The 15778-nt window shown below is 39.4% G+C and overlaps 1 long non-coding RNA gene across 3 annotated transcripts in view; it reads right to left on the minus strand.

Moving 5' to 3' along the window:
* Nucleotides 1-15778, minus strand: part of LOC140635541 (uncharacterized) — a 49966-nt gene that overhangs the window by 3947 nt on the left and 30241 nt on the right. The window contains exon 3 of one of the 3 annotated variants that reach the window (XR_012032858.1): nucleotides 3432-4214. The exons of the other annotated variants lie outside the window; for them this stretch is intronic. This is a non-coding gene — a long non-coding RNA (uncharacterized lncRNA). Of the gene's footprint in view, nucleotides 1-3431; nucleotides 4215-15778 lie in introns of those variants that run through there. 3 annotated transcript variants of the gene reach the window in all.

Here is a 15778-nt window from a genome sequence, read left to right on the forward strand (position 1 = left end):
ATTTACTTCGCCCTTAGCGATAACATGCAACTCAGGAAGTTACTTCCCTCACAAAGAACTAGCATTTATGCTTAAGACTAAAATGATTATTTTTAAAGTACTCATTTTACAATGCAAATGTGTATCTAAATTAAACTCAGTAAAAATAAGCATTTTAAATTGAAGCTGCAGTAATGACTTTACGGGAGACAATAGGAAAAGTGGTTCTTGAATATGAACTCAGAGAAAACAGGCTTCAGATTTCTTCTATGTGTCGGGAAGCTTTTGTTCCCTGGCTCTGTACCTTTAATGTATTGGCACGTGTTTAAGTGAGAACCCATTGCTCTGAAGTTGTTTTTACAAAACTGAGGCTTTTCAACAAGATCACAGCAAAAATAAATAAATAAATAAATAAATAAATAAATAAATAAATAAATAAATAAATAGGAGGTTGTGAGTCAAAAACCCTCAAAAAACAAGAAACTGACAACCGGTCCACATTGCCAAGCCATGCCTTAGCTCGTGGAATACGGGACAGGTGCAGGAACACAAGCTCACTAAGACAGAACAGCAACGAGAGTCAACAAAGATGCGTGCATAATAGAGCATTTTAGACAGAAATACTAAGAGAGAAGAGCAACATAGGAAATAAGAGCTTCATAGGGGAGAGGTAGGGCTATTAAAGAACAGTGAGAAGATGGTGGCAGTCTAGAGGGATAATGGAAGAGAGATGAAGAAAAGGAAAGATCCCAGAAGGAAGTGGTCTGTGGCTAGAGGCCTTGGTTTGTGGATGTGGTGCTGGTGGAGGTGGTAGCGGCAACAAGGTAAATATACGGAGATGTCGATATTCCTTCCTGGCCCTGCTGATCCTATGCCACTGTTTTGTTTTTGTTTTTGTTTTTGTTTTGTCAGCTCATATCTTGCTCTTTGTCCTTAAATACTGCTTTAAGAAATAGCCAGCCCCAAGGTAAAGAGAATTAGAATATACTTGGTATTTAACTCTTCCTAAGACATTAAATTGTCTCATCAGGGCAACTGCCTACTGCATAAGTGTGTGAGCGAGCACATGTCTCTAGATCATTAGTTTATTGGTTTTTCTGATAAGACCTGCTTGATATGAACCCTTGTAACGTAGCATCCGAGTTTCAGAGCACACTCATTACATGGTATTCGGTTTGACCCTATGGAGAAATGGTGGGGAGGTTTTGACATTTCATTGAGGAATATGAACTACTTATCAACATAACTAACCATATTTTAGAAATTCATTCATTCAACAGTCACTAAACATCTAGCATGCATAAGGCCTGGCACAAAGCACATCAGCCTGCATATAAAACATCTGGCCAGGATTATGACCAGATGCATGAATTAGCATCGAAGAGAGAGAAGACTGAACTGCTGGAATCAGGTGAACCAGGAAAAATTGCCATGATCTAAGATATTGACTCTATGTTTTGTTTACTATCTTCCTCAATAGGATCTAAGCTCCCCTCATTTGGGGACATCTTCTATGAAAGTAACAACTGTACCCTTAGCAAGCACCCAGAATGGTGCTGGACATAGAATACACATTCAAGAAAGATTTGTAAGCAGAGAGGGACGGAGGTGGGAAAGGCAGGGAGGAAGGGAAGGATGGAAAGAAAGAACTTACACCTTTACGTTTTTCCAGCTGGAGGGAATAGCGGTGCTTTACATTTACAACTGCTTCCTTCAAACTCAGGAAAAAGTGAAAAGTACGGCTGATTCTACAGATTACCAGAAGACTGTCCATTTCCTTTCTTGGGAGTACTCTGACCCAGGAGAGAAACAACCCAGACGGATGTGGTGCAGACTTTACTTCTGGTAGAATCATAGCAATTCCCTAGCATATGTAAAGAGTATTTCATCTTTGAGGCATTTTAGAAATGAGTTATTGAGCAATACCTCTTATAGGCAGAAATTTTTTTGTTATTTTTGCAACTGGGAGAAGAATGTTTATATGGAATGGCTAAGTGGCTTGTTCAAGGCCCAAGATTGAGATTGGTGAGTTGCAGAACGAGTTAGTCATCGATTCATTAAGTCATTGTTCTTCAGATATTTAGGCCACTCTGAAACTAAAAGAAAAGCCTCCATTGTTTTTCAACAAATTAAAATCTGCTGTGCCTTGAAAGAAATACAACCTACCAGGTCTTTATCCTTAAGGGCAAAGTCCATGATCTCAACGGAACCACACAGACAAGTTAGACATAGAATGAAAGGAATCATTGCTGACTTTTCAAGTGTAGCTCCAACTGGGTACAAATGCCACTGGTGGACATAAAGGAAGGAGCCTCCCAGCAAGGGATATTTTCCCGTCCTACAGATCATACTAAGACAGTAGGGTCCTAATAGCAGTAAATCTGGTGCAGAGGAATCTATAAAACTGTATATATGGGTGCATCCTGTCACTATGAAATATAAAAGATTAGATTTTCATTTGCATGGTTTGCTGGGTTTTATTTGGCAGATACAATAACACAGGCTACGCAGAGTCCATAAAACAAAGTGAGAACAGCAGCTCATTTGGTGGCAGAATGTAATGGTTATGGCTAAAGGGCTTCCATAATTTATCTCAAACCCTTATGCCTACATTTATTGTTGTGTAAATGAAAATCAAACTCTCACGGCCATAAGGAGGGATCTGGTCCGAAATTTGATTGAGATCCTTTCTTCTCACACAGCTTCTGAGATTAGCAATCTGTAACACTTAAAACAGCTACAAAAATATCCAAAAAGAGGCCACTTTACCTAAGCACACTAGTGCTTCATTACTCCAATTGTGCTTCTCAAAACAATCCTATAACTCCTGGAGGGTGAGCATGAGTGAGTACTCCTGGCCCTGTTCATTGTTCTGACTCCGGCTTCCTCGTTAGAACACTCCTCAGCCCTGGTTAAGAACTAATGTTTAGCATTCGGATGATGTTCCATGCAAATAATACTTGGGGGTGGTTGGGGGTGTGTTGGAAGAGGGCAATAAAGCAGAGTCAAAGCATGTGATATTGGCCCAAACCATTTCATACAAGTATGGTGTCTTTTAATATTATTAAAAGTACTTATTTTATAGCATATATCTACAAGATTATATTTGAATTCATGATCTTTAATCACTTTATTCTTGTTCTGCTGCAAGAGTAGAAACATTGGCTCTCAAACAAGAATGCTCAAGGCTGGGCATTTTTCTGTGTGAGGGGTAGATTTCTATTTTTTATTTTTTTAAAGATTTAGACTGGAAATATAGTTTGTTACAGAGAAGTCTGTACCATTTTATCAAATGTACATCTGGATAAGGTTTAAAAATATCAGTGATTATCACACCAATGTAGTGGGAATGGAACCATATGACAGGTGTAAGAAATAACATTATAGTTTTATTTTCTACAGATAATATATAACATATACAATATTGATATGTAAACATATATTTTATAATGTTAATAAAAATTCCATACCATTCAATGAGATGGAAGTGTTTAGTATGTCTGGGCTATTGTTATACTCATAATTAAAATTGTCTTAAAAATGAAGGAATAAATTAACTCATTTTTTAAATGACCAACAGACCGTCAACATACATTTTAAATGGATATGAAAATAAATAAAAACATATGGCCTAAATTTTACCAACCATGAACAAGTTGTTAATTTTGAAACTGGGTTATCCCTCTTGGTCTTAGAAACTCTTCATTATTTTTAGGTAAGTCAATATGCATATTAAAGTGATTAGCTCAAACTTTCCAAATATGAACATTTTATGCCATATAGGTTGTTACTATATACATACATGAACCAATTTGGAGAGGGAAGACAAAATTTTTTAAGTTATTTTAAGCCACTTGTGAATGCAAGTAAAGAATTCATTTTCCAAATCATGAGATAACTGACAGACTTCATCTTGCTTTGGGAGTAAACCCATGGCACGTGCATGTGAGGTGTGCGCGTGTGTGCACGCCTGTGTATGTGTGTGTGTGTGTGTGTGTATGCATCACTTTCATTGCATAGTCCTCAAATTTAACAGGAAACAATTACAAGAAAAAAACAAGGAACATTAAAAACCAAATAGATTATTATATATTTTCATTTCAAACTGAAGTGTTACTGTCATGAATCATTATAGTCTTGTGTGTTTGCTCTTCTCAGGAAGATGTTTCCAGGCTAGTCCACATACATCTTTAGTCAGCTGACCTTGATGGCCTTCTAGTGGCTGCAGGAAAGATCTGGCAAGTGGAAAGGGAAAAAATGGTAAACTAATACTGATTAAGAGACTTTCAGAAAGAAAGAGAAGAAGAGATCAAAGAGGAGGGAGAAGAAAGGATGAAGACCAAATAAAACTAGGCAAAGTTTTAGGAAATGAAGCAATTATACAAGTTTTCAGTCAGTTCATTTTTCCTAGCACAGAATTTTCTTAATTGGAAATAGTATGTCCTTATATTTTAATTTAAAATCTTCCTTCGCTAGACTAAAACAAGGCACCTAATGCCTCGTAAACATGAATATTCAAATTTTAGAATCTTAATAGCTTCAGGGCCATGCTACTGTTTGGGGTTGCCACTCCACTAACAGATGTGCGGACTGCTGAAAAGGAGAGAGAAACAAGTAAGGGAAAAAATGTTTTTTTTTTTCCCTTTCAAAGACATTCTGCCTCGAAGGAGCATCACTTTCTAAACTGCCTGTTACCAAGGCAAGTAGGTGCCAGTTTGGTCAGAGTGAATATCCAGATTCTATGATCCTAAATGAGCAAATGGAGTGATTTCTGTGTGCCCCCACCTCCTTGCTATATGTGTCTTCAAACCTTACCTCCATCACAAATAATTGGGTTTTTGTTTTTGATTTTTTTACTTTTGGGTTCTTAAAGCATATTATTCGTAGTAGTAGTATTAGTATTGTGATCTCCTATAGTCCTTTTCACTCAAAATTACAATACAGGGGACTATGGCCAATGCTATGCAGATGGCCAAATAGATAATAAAGGCTCAGTTCATGAATAATATCCACTCAGAAAGAGGACAAAAGCAACAGGAAAAAAGAGCCCAAATTGGACAAAATGTGCATGCTATATTTAAAAAAAAACACACACGCAATCATTGTCAGAGATCATTAAGGGTGCCCTGTAGTTTTAATGATATGCCAGTGGCACCAATTTGATGTGACTGTTTGCTCTTATAGTCAATAAAAAAAGTCATAACTGCCATCAAATTTAAATTTAATTTATTTTCTACACAGCCCTTTCTGTTTTCCTTGTTTTTTTTTTCTTTTATAACATTAACACTTTTTTTGTTAAAAAATGTGTGAAAGATTAATTTGTAGAATGAGGGGGCTGTGGGTGCACAGCGCAGGACAGATGGTGTGGGTGGGACATGGCAGTTTGCGTCTGCGGCATCATTTTGTTGTTGCTATTGCAAGTGAGCAAAATAAAGCTATGCTAGCACGATCCTGTCTTTGGGGGCCCCTCAGATAAGGTGTGTGGCTTTTTCTTATGTTGGGCCCTGCTACTGGGGACACAGCCACCCCCTGCACCACAGCCAGCCTGCTCATGAGCCTTGTTAGCCAGAGAACGCTTGGATTTTAGAATTGCATTTATATAGAATTCCACCCAACTTTTGTGTACAAAAGAATGAAATATACTCTTCCTTAGTAAGCCGATTATTTTGAAATGAATTTATGATCTGTCCTCTCTGAGATCCTGTGTTGTAAACCCAAAGGCATGAAACCATAGATGCAAAAAAAAAAGGAGTGATTTTTTTTTTTTTTAAAGGAGGGGATTTGGCGGGGGGTTTGCACCAGTCAGAAATTCTACTCACATTCACAGCGAGGGAGATATGGCGCAGGTTTATATTCAAAGGTTCAGTTTTTGCCTTGGAACAGCCCTAATTTACACATAAGTATTGTAGGAGTTCACCATTGTAAAGGTTCTTAGCAAAGAATAAAGCAATTACCAGAGAAAATCACTGTCATATGGCATACACAGACATTTGAGAAAAAGTAAAACTTTGAGAAGGAGGAAAAGGGGAATTCAGGACAGCATGTGGGAGGGAAGATTCGAGTTCTTTTTATGCACAAAGAGATCCATTAACAATATCTTTATCGGTTTCCTTCTTCCTTGTTAACTGAACTGACTCGCAGTGCCCAGAATACATGAACGTGATTGCAAATAAATGTTTTGGGAGGAGGAGGGGGCAGTAAATAAGTGAGCACGTGAAAATGGTTAGTGGTTGATTCATGGCAAGATGGAACTGCCTGATGAAAAGTCTCCACCAAATCTGTGCCTCCAATGGGTGCTTCTTGTCCTCGGAAGGCAAGATGGCCCATGAAAGGATGTTAGCGGCCACAGAGTCAAGCACAGTCCCTGAGCCGTTTCAGGCCTTGAGACCAGGGTCTTCTGGTGGACAGGATATTGGGGTTCATTTTTTTTCTTGTTTTGTTTTTCATGAGAGACAGAGAGAGGCAGAGACAGAGGCAAAGGGGGAAGCAGGCTCCATGCAGGGAGCCCCATGCAGGACGCGATCCCAGGACCCCTGGAACACGCCCTGAGCTGAAGGCAGACGCTCAACGACTGAGCCGCCCAGGCACCCCTGGACAGGATATTTGGCATTCCAGTCATTTCATAGCACTTTGTTATTTCCCAGTTAGACGGTAGGCTTTCCCAGAGAGGGATTGCCCCACATCAGGCAGTGCTCCAAGAGGGCACTTCACTGACACCAGCGCGAGGGGATCAAGGATCTGGTGGTGAGTCATGGTGGAGACAGTGGCATGTAGTGGTGTTAGGCGTGGGGTTTGGTGGCAGGCAGTTTGCAGGGGGCCTCAGGCTGCCACTAGCTCTGTGATTGGACCCGAGTTACCTTAGTGTATCAGGACCTCAAGCACTACCTCTATAAAGACAGATGACAGGGCGAGCATGTACCTTCCTTACAGAATTAGTGGGGAATCCAAGAGTAGCCCTTTGGAAAGCATAGTCCTTTGGAAAGCTGGCAGGTAGTTCATTAAGGCCTTGTTTCTTGGACTTTGCCAACACCTGATGTCCAAAGGCACTCAAAACCCCAAATCTCTGAATCTATGAAACATTTCCTCTGTGTCTTTGGGGGCCACATGGGCAAATACAGTGTTAGAATTTACATGAGTGGATAAAGAATGAGGGAGAAGGATAGATACAATTTTAAGGCCAAAAATACTCTATTACACAGGAGGAGGGCATTACTGACATCATAGGAAGTAAAGGGGAACCCAGTGTATGTGTTATACTCCTGGAAAATATGGTACACCTGAAGGAAACAGGATAAAGAAAGGGGTCTACCGCATACCTAATTGAAAGACAGTTCTCTAATATTTATTTGTTCTATCAGTTTCTCCATGATGCTACACGATGGTGCACCTTGTAGAAATGGAGTACAGTGAGTTCTTACCATTCACTCACACAACTGCACACAAACAGACTCAGAATAGAGACTAGCTATCCATAAATCCACAATCACAATGTTCATCCTCCTTACACTAGCTATACCACAATCACAATGTTCGTCCTCCTTACACTGAAACAATTGTAGACCCTGTAACTAATTCTTTTGTGCATCCTGATATACAACACGGAAAGTATCTTTACCCATCTCTTGTCATCTGCCATCCTTCTGTTTATGCCCCAAACACTGGACAATACTTCATTCATTGACTCTAGAGGAATTCTGATGGGCTGAGATGATGATGGAAATGAGAAGCTATATGTACTACATATATCTAATATAAACAAAAATTTATATGTATATACACAGATGTATGTCCAAAATGATCCCCTCACAGTAAGAAGTTCATTCTCACCAAATGTAGTAGAGGTTCCTGGAAGTCTATCCCTTTCTTTGTCAGCAGTAAAACACTCCATTTTCACTAGGTACATTGCTGCTACAATTAAAAACTACCTTTCCTGGCTTCCTTTGCAGATAGGTATACTTAGATGATAAGCTTTGGACAATGAAATATAAGTAGAAACGTTCTATGGCACTTTATAGGAAGCCTCCCTTTAAAAAAAAACTGTTAAAATGCCCTGTGATCCCTTTCCCCTTTGTCCTTTTCTACTCCCTGGGATATGGATGTGATGGCTGGAGCTTGGGCTGTCATCATGGACCATGAGAATGAGAGCCACACTGTAGAGAGGCTGGAGAGGTGACGTAGAAGAAGCTTCTGAATTTAATGAGTTCCTAAAGTGAACATACCAGCCCAGCCTGCTTCTCGACTGCTTCTAGATTTTGTTTCTATAAGAGAAAAATCCTGTCTATCTTGTTTAGAGCCTGGTCATTTAGAGTTTCTTCACGTATAGCTGAACCAAATCCTAACTCATGCTTTATCTATGCCTTTCCCTAAAGCACAGTGAACAGTACGGTTTATGTTACCACTGAAGTTTACACCTTTAAATGAAATACAGTATCTTATAAGTATGCCAACATGACAAAGGCTATCTTTAAATATTAGATTCTAATATACTTGCATATTTAGTATATGTAAAAAAATATTAGGTAGGGGAAATAATGCTAGCTGTTAGAACAACCACCCTCTCCTCCAGTGGCTTCATGAAAAGTGTCTTTCTGATATAACAGTCTGATGTGGACTGCTTGAGACAGCGGAAGAACGTGAAGGCCTCTGTTCCTTGCAGCTATTCCAAGATCAAGGTTTTCTATCTCAGCCATCAGAGACTTGGGCCGCCCATGCCTCAACAAAAGAGAGCGTGCGTAGGATCATCCATGGGAGATATTTAATGGTCCAAGCCTAGAGTGACTTTTGACACTTCTGACCACATTCTAGCAGACAGAACTCAGCCACGTGGCCCCAGAACAATTGCTAGAGAGCCTGGGAAGCGCAGTTTCCCTGTGTTTCAGGAAGAAGAGAAGGAATAGGAGCATTAGTTCTCCTTTCCCAAAGAAATAAACAGAAAGTAGAGTTTCTAGTATCCCTGTTTCTACCTCCTGTTCCAAAGGCCAAATTCAACAAGCACCGCATGCTCAAGGAGACAGCTCATCGTGTGGCAAAATAATTCTTTTTAGGTCATTTTGTAGGGAAACATCTAAGACTCTCAATGTTTCTGATCATGGAAGATGGGTTCCCTAAAGAGTGTGACTTCAATCTCAAGCTCTGGCCAACTACCCTTGTTCCTTCTCGTAACACATTATGTATATGTATTTAGATACTGAACACCCTTAAATTATTTTGCATGATATTTATAGCAAAACCTTATAGACTGGTTATGGTTAAAAAGGACCGAATCCAACTGCTCTAAGCACTATGCACAAACTTTTCCTATAATATACTTAGTTCAATATACTTTACATTTTTTATCAATACTCTTTAATGAAACTCCGAAATAATTTCATAGCTAGTTTTTTTCTTATAGGTAAAACAGAATATTCCTCCAACATGAAGTCTTTTGTTTTAGTTTGGTTTTTTTTTTTTCTAGTTTGTAGAGGTCTACTTGACAAATAAAAACTATATATATTTAAGGTAGGCAACATGATGTTTTCATTTTTGTTTTCCCTTTACCTTTTGACTCCCTTTACCTGTTTCTCCCACCCTCCACCCATTATCTCTGGCAACCACCATTCTGTTGTTTTAGTTTTGAGGTTTTGTTTTATTTTTTAGCTTCCTTGTGTAAGTGAAATCATATACTATTTGTCTTTCTCTGTCTGACTTTTTTCACTTAGCATGATGTCCTTGAGGTCCATCCATGTTGTCATAAATGGCGATATTCCCTCCCTTTTTTGGCCAACTACTTTTCTTTTCGTTCCCACTATTGTTCTTTCTCCTTGTCCATGTGCTTTTTCCATGATGAGAGGTAACTCTTTAGCATATATGGATGACATTAAGAAAAGTTTCCATAAGTCTACATATTGCTGAGAAAAACAGTTTAAAATGTGTTTAAGTGGTGGCCTTGGAATATACCAGACAGGGTAACAATGGGTCACCAAGGCAGATAGAGATTTTTCCATGTTTTTCCTTATACTTCTGTTGAATATTTAATAGGCTTTGTGATTATGTGCTGACACTTGTGAGATATAAGGTCATTTAGGATATTTTTAAGTTTTAGACCCTCCAAAAACAGATGGGGGAAGGATAAGAGAAAGCAAGAAATGACAGAGATAGAGGACAGATAAATGGGTGGGTGGGTAGATAGATAGATAGATAGATAAAACCCTATTTTTCCCTAGAAAATCAATCATGATGGTTTTATTTAACCACTATTTCCCTTGAATTCTAGGCAACTATCAAAGACAATCCATTTGAGGAAACATGATTGAGATAAAGAATAATAGAGTCAAGAGTACTCAAGTCCGAGATTCCATTTCAAACTGAATTCCTAGTTTGTAGCCTGCAAATAGGACACGATATTGCCCATCACCTTTTATCCTGAGAATCCTTCCTTCATTTGAATAAAAAGTTTGCAACCTCCATTTTCAGAGCTGTCCAGAAGATGTTGCTACTATTAGCTATTATTTCCTTTCATGGTTTGGTTTTGAAGTTTAGCTGTCTTCCAGAGATTTGAGGCATCTGATAGGCAGAAGGTACATTTTAGAGTATTTGTCAATTTCTCATGTGAAATTCAAAGCAAGCTTTAATGTCTTGGGTTGTTCAGTTGAAATGTAAGAGTGCATTAAAAATTACTGTATTAATAAAAGAAATCTGAAGTATTGATGTTCACATAGGAGAAAGAGGAAATTATAAAAAATACATTTGTAAAACCAAGATGAGTTTTAAGTTGAAAATGGAAAGGCTTCTAATTGCTGTTTTGTTTTGTTTTGTTTTTTAAGATTTTATTTATTTATTCATAAGAGACACAGAGAAAGAAGCAGAGACATAGGCAGAGGGAGAAGTAGGCTCCCGTAGGGATCCTGATGCAGGACTCGATTCTAGGGCCTCAGGATTACAACCTGAGCCAAAGGCAGACGCTCAATCACTGAGCCACCCAGGTGCCCCTAATTGATTTTTGTATGTCTTAAGGAAGCCCCAATTTAGAATGATTGGGTTTAAGATTACTTGTGCCACATGTTAGGATTACTTGTTACACATCTAACAAGTCTGGCACACAGTGCAGCACTCAAATAGTTTTTGAAAGAAGGTAAGGTTCCCAATCTGTATAAAGTAACCATTCCATTCTTATCTATTACAAAGAAATCACCAACCACCTGCCAGAATTTTGTGGCCTAGAAAAGGAGAGATTTTTCAGCTCTCTATGGCTCTGAAGTTTGGGAGAACTATCAGGAATTTTCCAGGATCCCAGTGCATTTTGGGAAAGAACCAGAGCTGGGCTAATCCCCTGATTCCCTTGAATCTTTCTCCATGTATTCAGGCTTGGGGGTCTGACCACAGGCATTGGTTGCAACTTCAACAACTTTAAGTGCTCATTAGAATCATTTTTCACAAACTACTGTTGCCAGGATCCCACTTGAGCCTTACTGAAGCCTTGTCTCCAAGGGGAAGGTCTGGCCAGGGAATCCAGGAATGTGTGTCTGAAAAGCCTTCCTGTTGAATCCATTACTTGTCAAAGATTGAGAAATGCCTCACCTCTGCAGGTGAATGAAACACAGCATTAGCTGGGGTTTTGAATGCACTTGTCATAGCTTTTGGCCACCAGCTAGGTATAAAAGGACAGGATCATGTTCTTGCTCAAAAATGATTGCATGATCCCTGCAGTCTCTGTCCTCACCTCTAGGAGGCAGGGTATAGTCTGGGCATTTTTATAATACACCCCTGTGTCAAACACTTGCATCTTAGCTATAACCCCTAACCATTTGGACTGCGTTCCTGTGAACATATGAGCACTAGAAAAAAAGAAAGTTTGAAAAAGTGCAGGTGGACTGTTAGCAATTAGAAAACCATAACCGACAGTCTGGACACTCATTTAATACCATTAAAAGAATTAATTCATTTCTTAGTAAATAAGAGGCTAGAGCACGAGGACATGCGATTAATGTGTGTGTATGTTTTTTTATTTTTTTCAATTAGAAAATCCAGAAAGTAGATTATAGCCAGTTAAGAACAACCTGGTCTACAACCAAAGACATGTTCGAACAAGAGGCCAAAGTCAAAGTATTGGATTACAATTATGAGACTATCAAATAACTAAAAAGTGGGATCATTCCCTTCCTCGTTTTTCAGGCTTCTCTTAGTATTGCCAGGGCTTTAATAAATTGCAGAGAGGAAGATAAATAGGACTACTTGGGATTAATATTGTATGGTGTTTTTAGTTGGCCTGCTGTCTTTTTGATATACTGATTTCCACCCGTTCCAAGCCTTTTGATAGAGAGCAGTTAAACTTGAATGAACACAGTCTTCTCATCCAGTGTGCCTTATCCTCATAACAAGAATGAAGTGTGCTTTTTTCCCCTTCGATAGTTTATAAATAGTCCATATAAAACTGCCCATTACCTTTTTGTACATACTAAGCTCGTTATTGAAAACTTACGCCCCCTCAAACCTCCAGGCCTTTCTGCATCTAAATGAAACTCTTTGCACTTAAATGTATATGGCAGGAAAAATCAGTAAATGCTAATATTCAAACCCCAAGGGGGCAGCCTGCACACAGATGAAAATATGACCGTGTACATACAGAGTTTTGTTGCATGACACCAGGCCTAGAGGAGAAAACCAAAGCCTGCATAAAAGATTTCACTCCAAGAAGTAGAAGAACCCTGTACTCGGGCGTACCTACATTCATCCATAAACTCAAAAGAGTCTGTAGCAATCCTGACATTGTTTCAAACCACAGCATGAGATCAACAGCACATAAGCCACAGCAAAATTTTTTTAAATTCCCATTTACTTAATAATACATATCACCAACTTTGCAGTCAGATGTCAAGGCAACAGGCAAAACAGGTTATTTTTAGGAGTCCAGCCAAGGGCCATTTTGTCATTCATGAGTGGGTTCTAAGAAGGCCAAAGCCAAAACATCAAGACGGGCCATTATCTGGGCAGTGGCTGCAGGGCCAAACTGCCTCACAAGGGGAGTGTCATCGACCGCACAGGAAACTAGATGAGAGACAACATGTGGTTAATACGGGCCCATTACTGTGATGAGAAAAATAACCACGAGCAGGAATGCTGATAGTGGTGGGAGCGTTTCATATTGAGAGAACGGTGTAAGGATTGGTTTGGATAAAGACATGGCCAAGGGGTCTAACATGCAAAATGTATCTGAAGGCTAATATGCTTCCTTGGAAAGAGATTTAGGTAAGGGGCAAACATGGTCTACATCTGAAAGGCAATTTACTTGCTTCCTATTGTTTTCTAACTGCTACCAGAGCAGCAAGACCATGGTTTCCAGTTCTCATCAAGATGAATGATGGCAAGCAGGAAGCTATTTCAGGCTTGTAGAATGCCTTTTGGATGTGATATAACTGGGGTCTGCGGGAAAAGAATGGCAATAAGAAATGCCTCGGGAAGTTATGAATACAGAGTGCCTCATTCCTTCATTTCTTTCCCCCATAAGGCTTTGTTGAATCCTCTTCCCGACGCATGTACATGCCCAGGTGAGGGATACCAAGATACATAAACACTGTCCCTGCCTTCTGGGAGCCTTCATTCATACCTTCGTCATCATTGTCATCCCCATCATACCCCATCATCATCATCATCATCCTCCTCCATCATTATCCCACGTCATCATCATCATTCCCCATTGTCATCATGTCAGCAAATACTCCACACAACAAATACAGCTCCCTGATTTTCCCTTAAGAGAAGGAGGCTGAGATGTCTATAATTGTCACTGATACTCAGTTTGGGATGATGATTCTCATTTCAAACAGTGCAACAGAAACCAGGTTACTGGCCACATTCCCTTGGGTGGAGCCATGAAACTAGTTCTGTCCGTCGGGCTATGAACCGGTGAATCTTACAGGTCGAAACTCAGAAGGAGCAATGCTCAACCTTCCAGCTGTGTCTTCCCTTCATTTGCCTGGACAGTTAAGGAGGGCTCACGGCAGTGTGGCAGACCTGCAAGATTGGCCTGGATTGTCGAGCTACAGCTTGGTGGACAGACGCCCGGGAAATCACCCAGCCCACAGTGGACTTCTTAAGTGAGAAATAGCCCTTTGTCGTATGAAGTTACCGAGACATTACTGCACTACAGCATAACTTATCCTGCCTCATACCATTAATAAATGTTTGTTTTGCTTAGGACTTTTAGAGGAGACGAGAAATCACTGCCTCGGTAGATATGGAAGGAACTTTATGGATTAATAATCAACTCACCCAGTGCAAATAAATTTCCCAGTGGAAAAAAAAATCAGCTTTTCCCCTGTGTTCTTTCCTTTCAGTCAACCCCAGCCACACCAACTCTTCCCCAGATGGTGGGCTTCCTCATGCCTGGCTTCTTGGGGGGAACCCAGGGACCTCCAGTGTATCCATATCACTTTTCTTCTTGGTCTACTGGAGGCAATATGGGGATTTTGCCAAGTGAAATCTCCTACTTAAGAAATGAAGGTAAAGTGAGTACAAATGTATAGAAACAGATGGATTTGCTGGGTATAGATTTCTAATCAAAGTGTATTTGAGCCTCATCTTCCAAAACATTGGCAGGATATTTTTGATCCTTGAATTCTGAATCTATTCAGTGAAGGGTAACCTTCCTTAAATGCCTAATGATGTGGCCCTATGCTAGCTTTGTTTATTCACCCCAAATTATGACAATGTATGAAACACATTTCTTTCTATAGAATAATTATATTCCTTATGAACCATAAAAATCTTCAAGAGCAATATTCTCATTAATAATTTGTGATTTTTAAAGCACTTTGCATGTTCAAAGTCATAACTATAGTATCATGAACAATAATAGTCATCATCATATTTTAAGCCTATTCATGCACAGAAGAGAGTTAGGAAGTTCTTTATAATGTAAATTATTCCTAAGCTCTAGAAATTCAATTTACACTTACAAACATTACTTAATTTTAAATTCTTCTATTAAAATATATAATTGTTGGGGCAACAAGCTCCATATTTAACTGCCAATTCTTCCAAAAAAAAAATACCATACTGAATCTTACTTTGGGTGAGAGATAAGTGACCACAGATGGAAAGTTAATGCTTTCAGGGCATGGCTTAACTCCCTGGAAGAAGTAAATCACATTTATTTCTTGTTAAAAAAAATTAAGTGCTTTTCTTCTTGTGTGTACTATGTGTTTTAACCTCCCATAAACCCAATGTTTCATAAGGGGTGTGGTATAGTGGTTAAGAGCATAGACTTTGAAGTTAGACTTGTGGGTTTTAATTCTTCCTCTGCCATTTTGCTAGCTGTGTGACCTTGACCACGTTCTTTGATCCTCCTGGGCCTCATCCTACCTGTAAAACAAAGCTCCTAATAGTCCCTATCTTACAGCAGTACCTGATATATACATGCAATGAAAATGCTTGTTGATTAAAAATAAAATTATACACTAGACATGAAGTAGAAAAATGGCAAAAAACAAAATACCTGTCTTTGATTCTCAGTGAGGCTTCAGAATTGAATAATGCAGAAAAAAAATTTCCCCTGCCATCCCTCATTATGGCTCCCCAAAAAGCAATGGGAACAGAAATAGGCTGTTTGGGGAACTCACATTCAGGGAATTCTCAGACTTTGGGTAATCACAAATGGTGAATTAACCCCTAAATATGCCAAAGTTGCCCCAGGTTTTCTAGGGCTAGCAAGGTCTCCTGGGGCCCTGACGGTGGCAGTGAAGCCCACACCAGCGAGCACAGCACAGGTGCCCACTGAGAGTCTAGGTCCATACTTGCGCATTGTGGTTACAGAATTCAGAAA

Source organism: Canis lupus, chromosome 6, assembly GCF_048164855.1.
Source record: "Canis lupus baileyi chromosome 6, mCanLup2.hap1, whole genome shotgun sequence".
Lineage (NCBI taxonomy): Eukaryota > Metazoa > Chordata > Mammalia > Carnivora > Canidae > Canis > Canis lupus.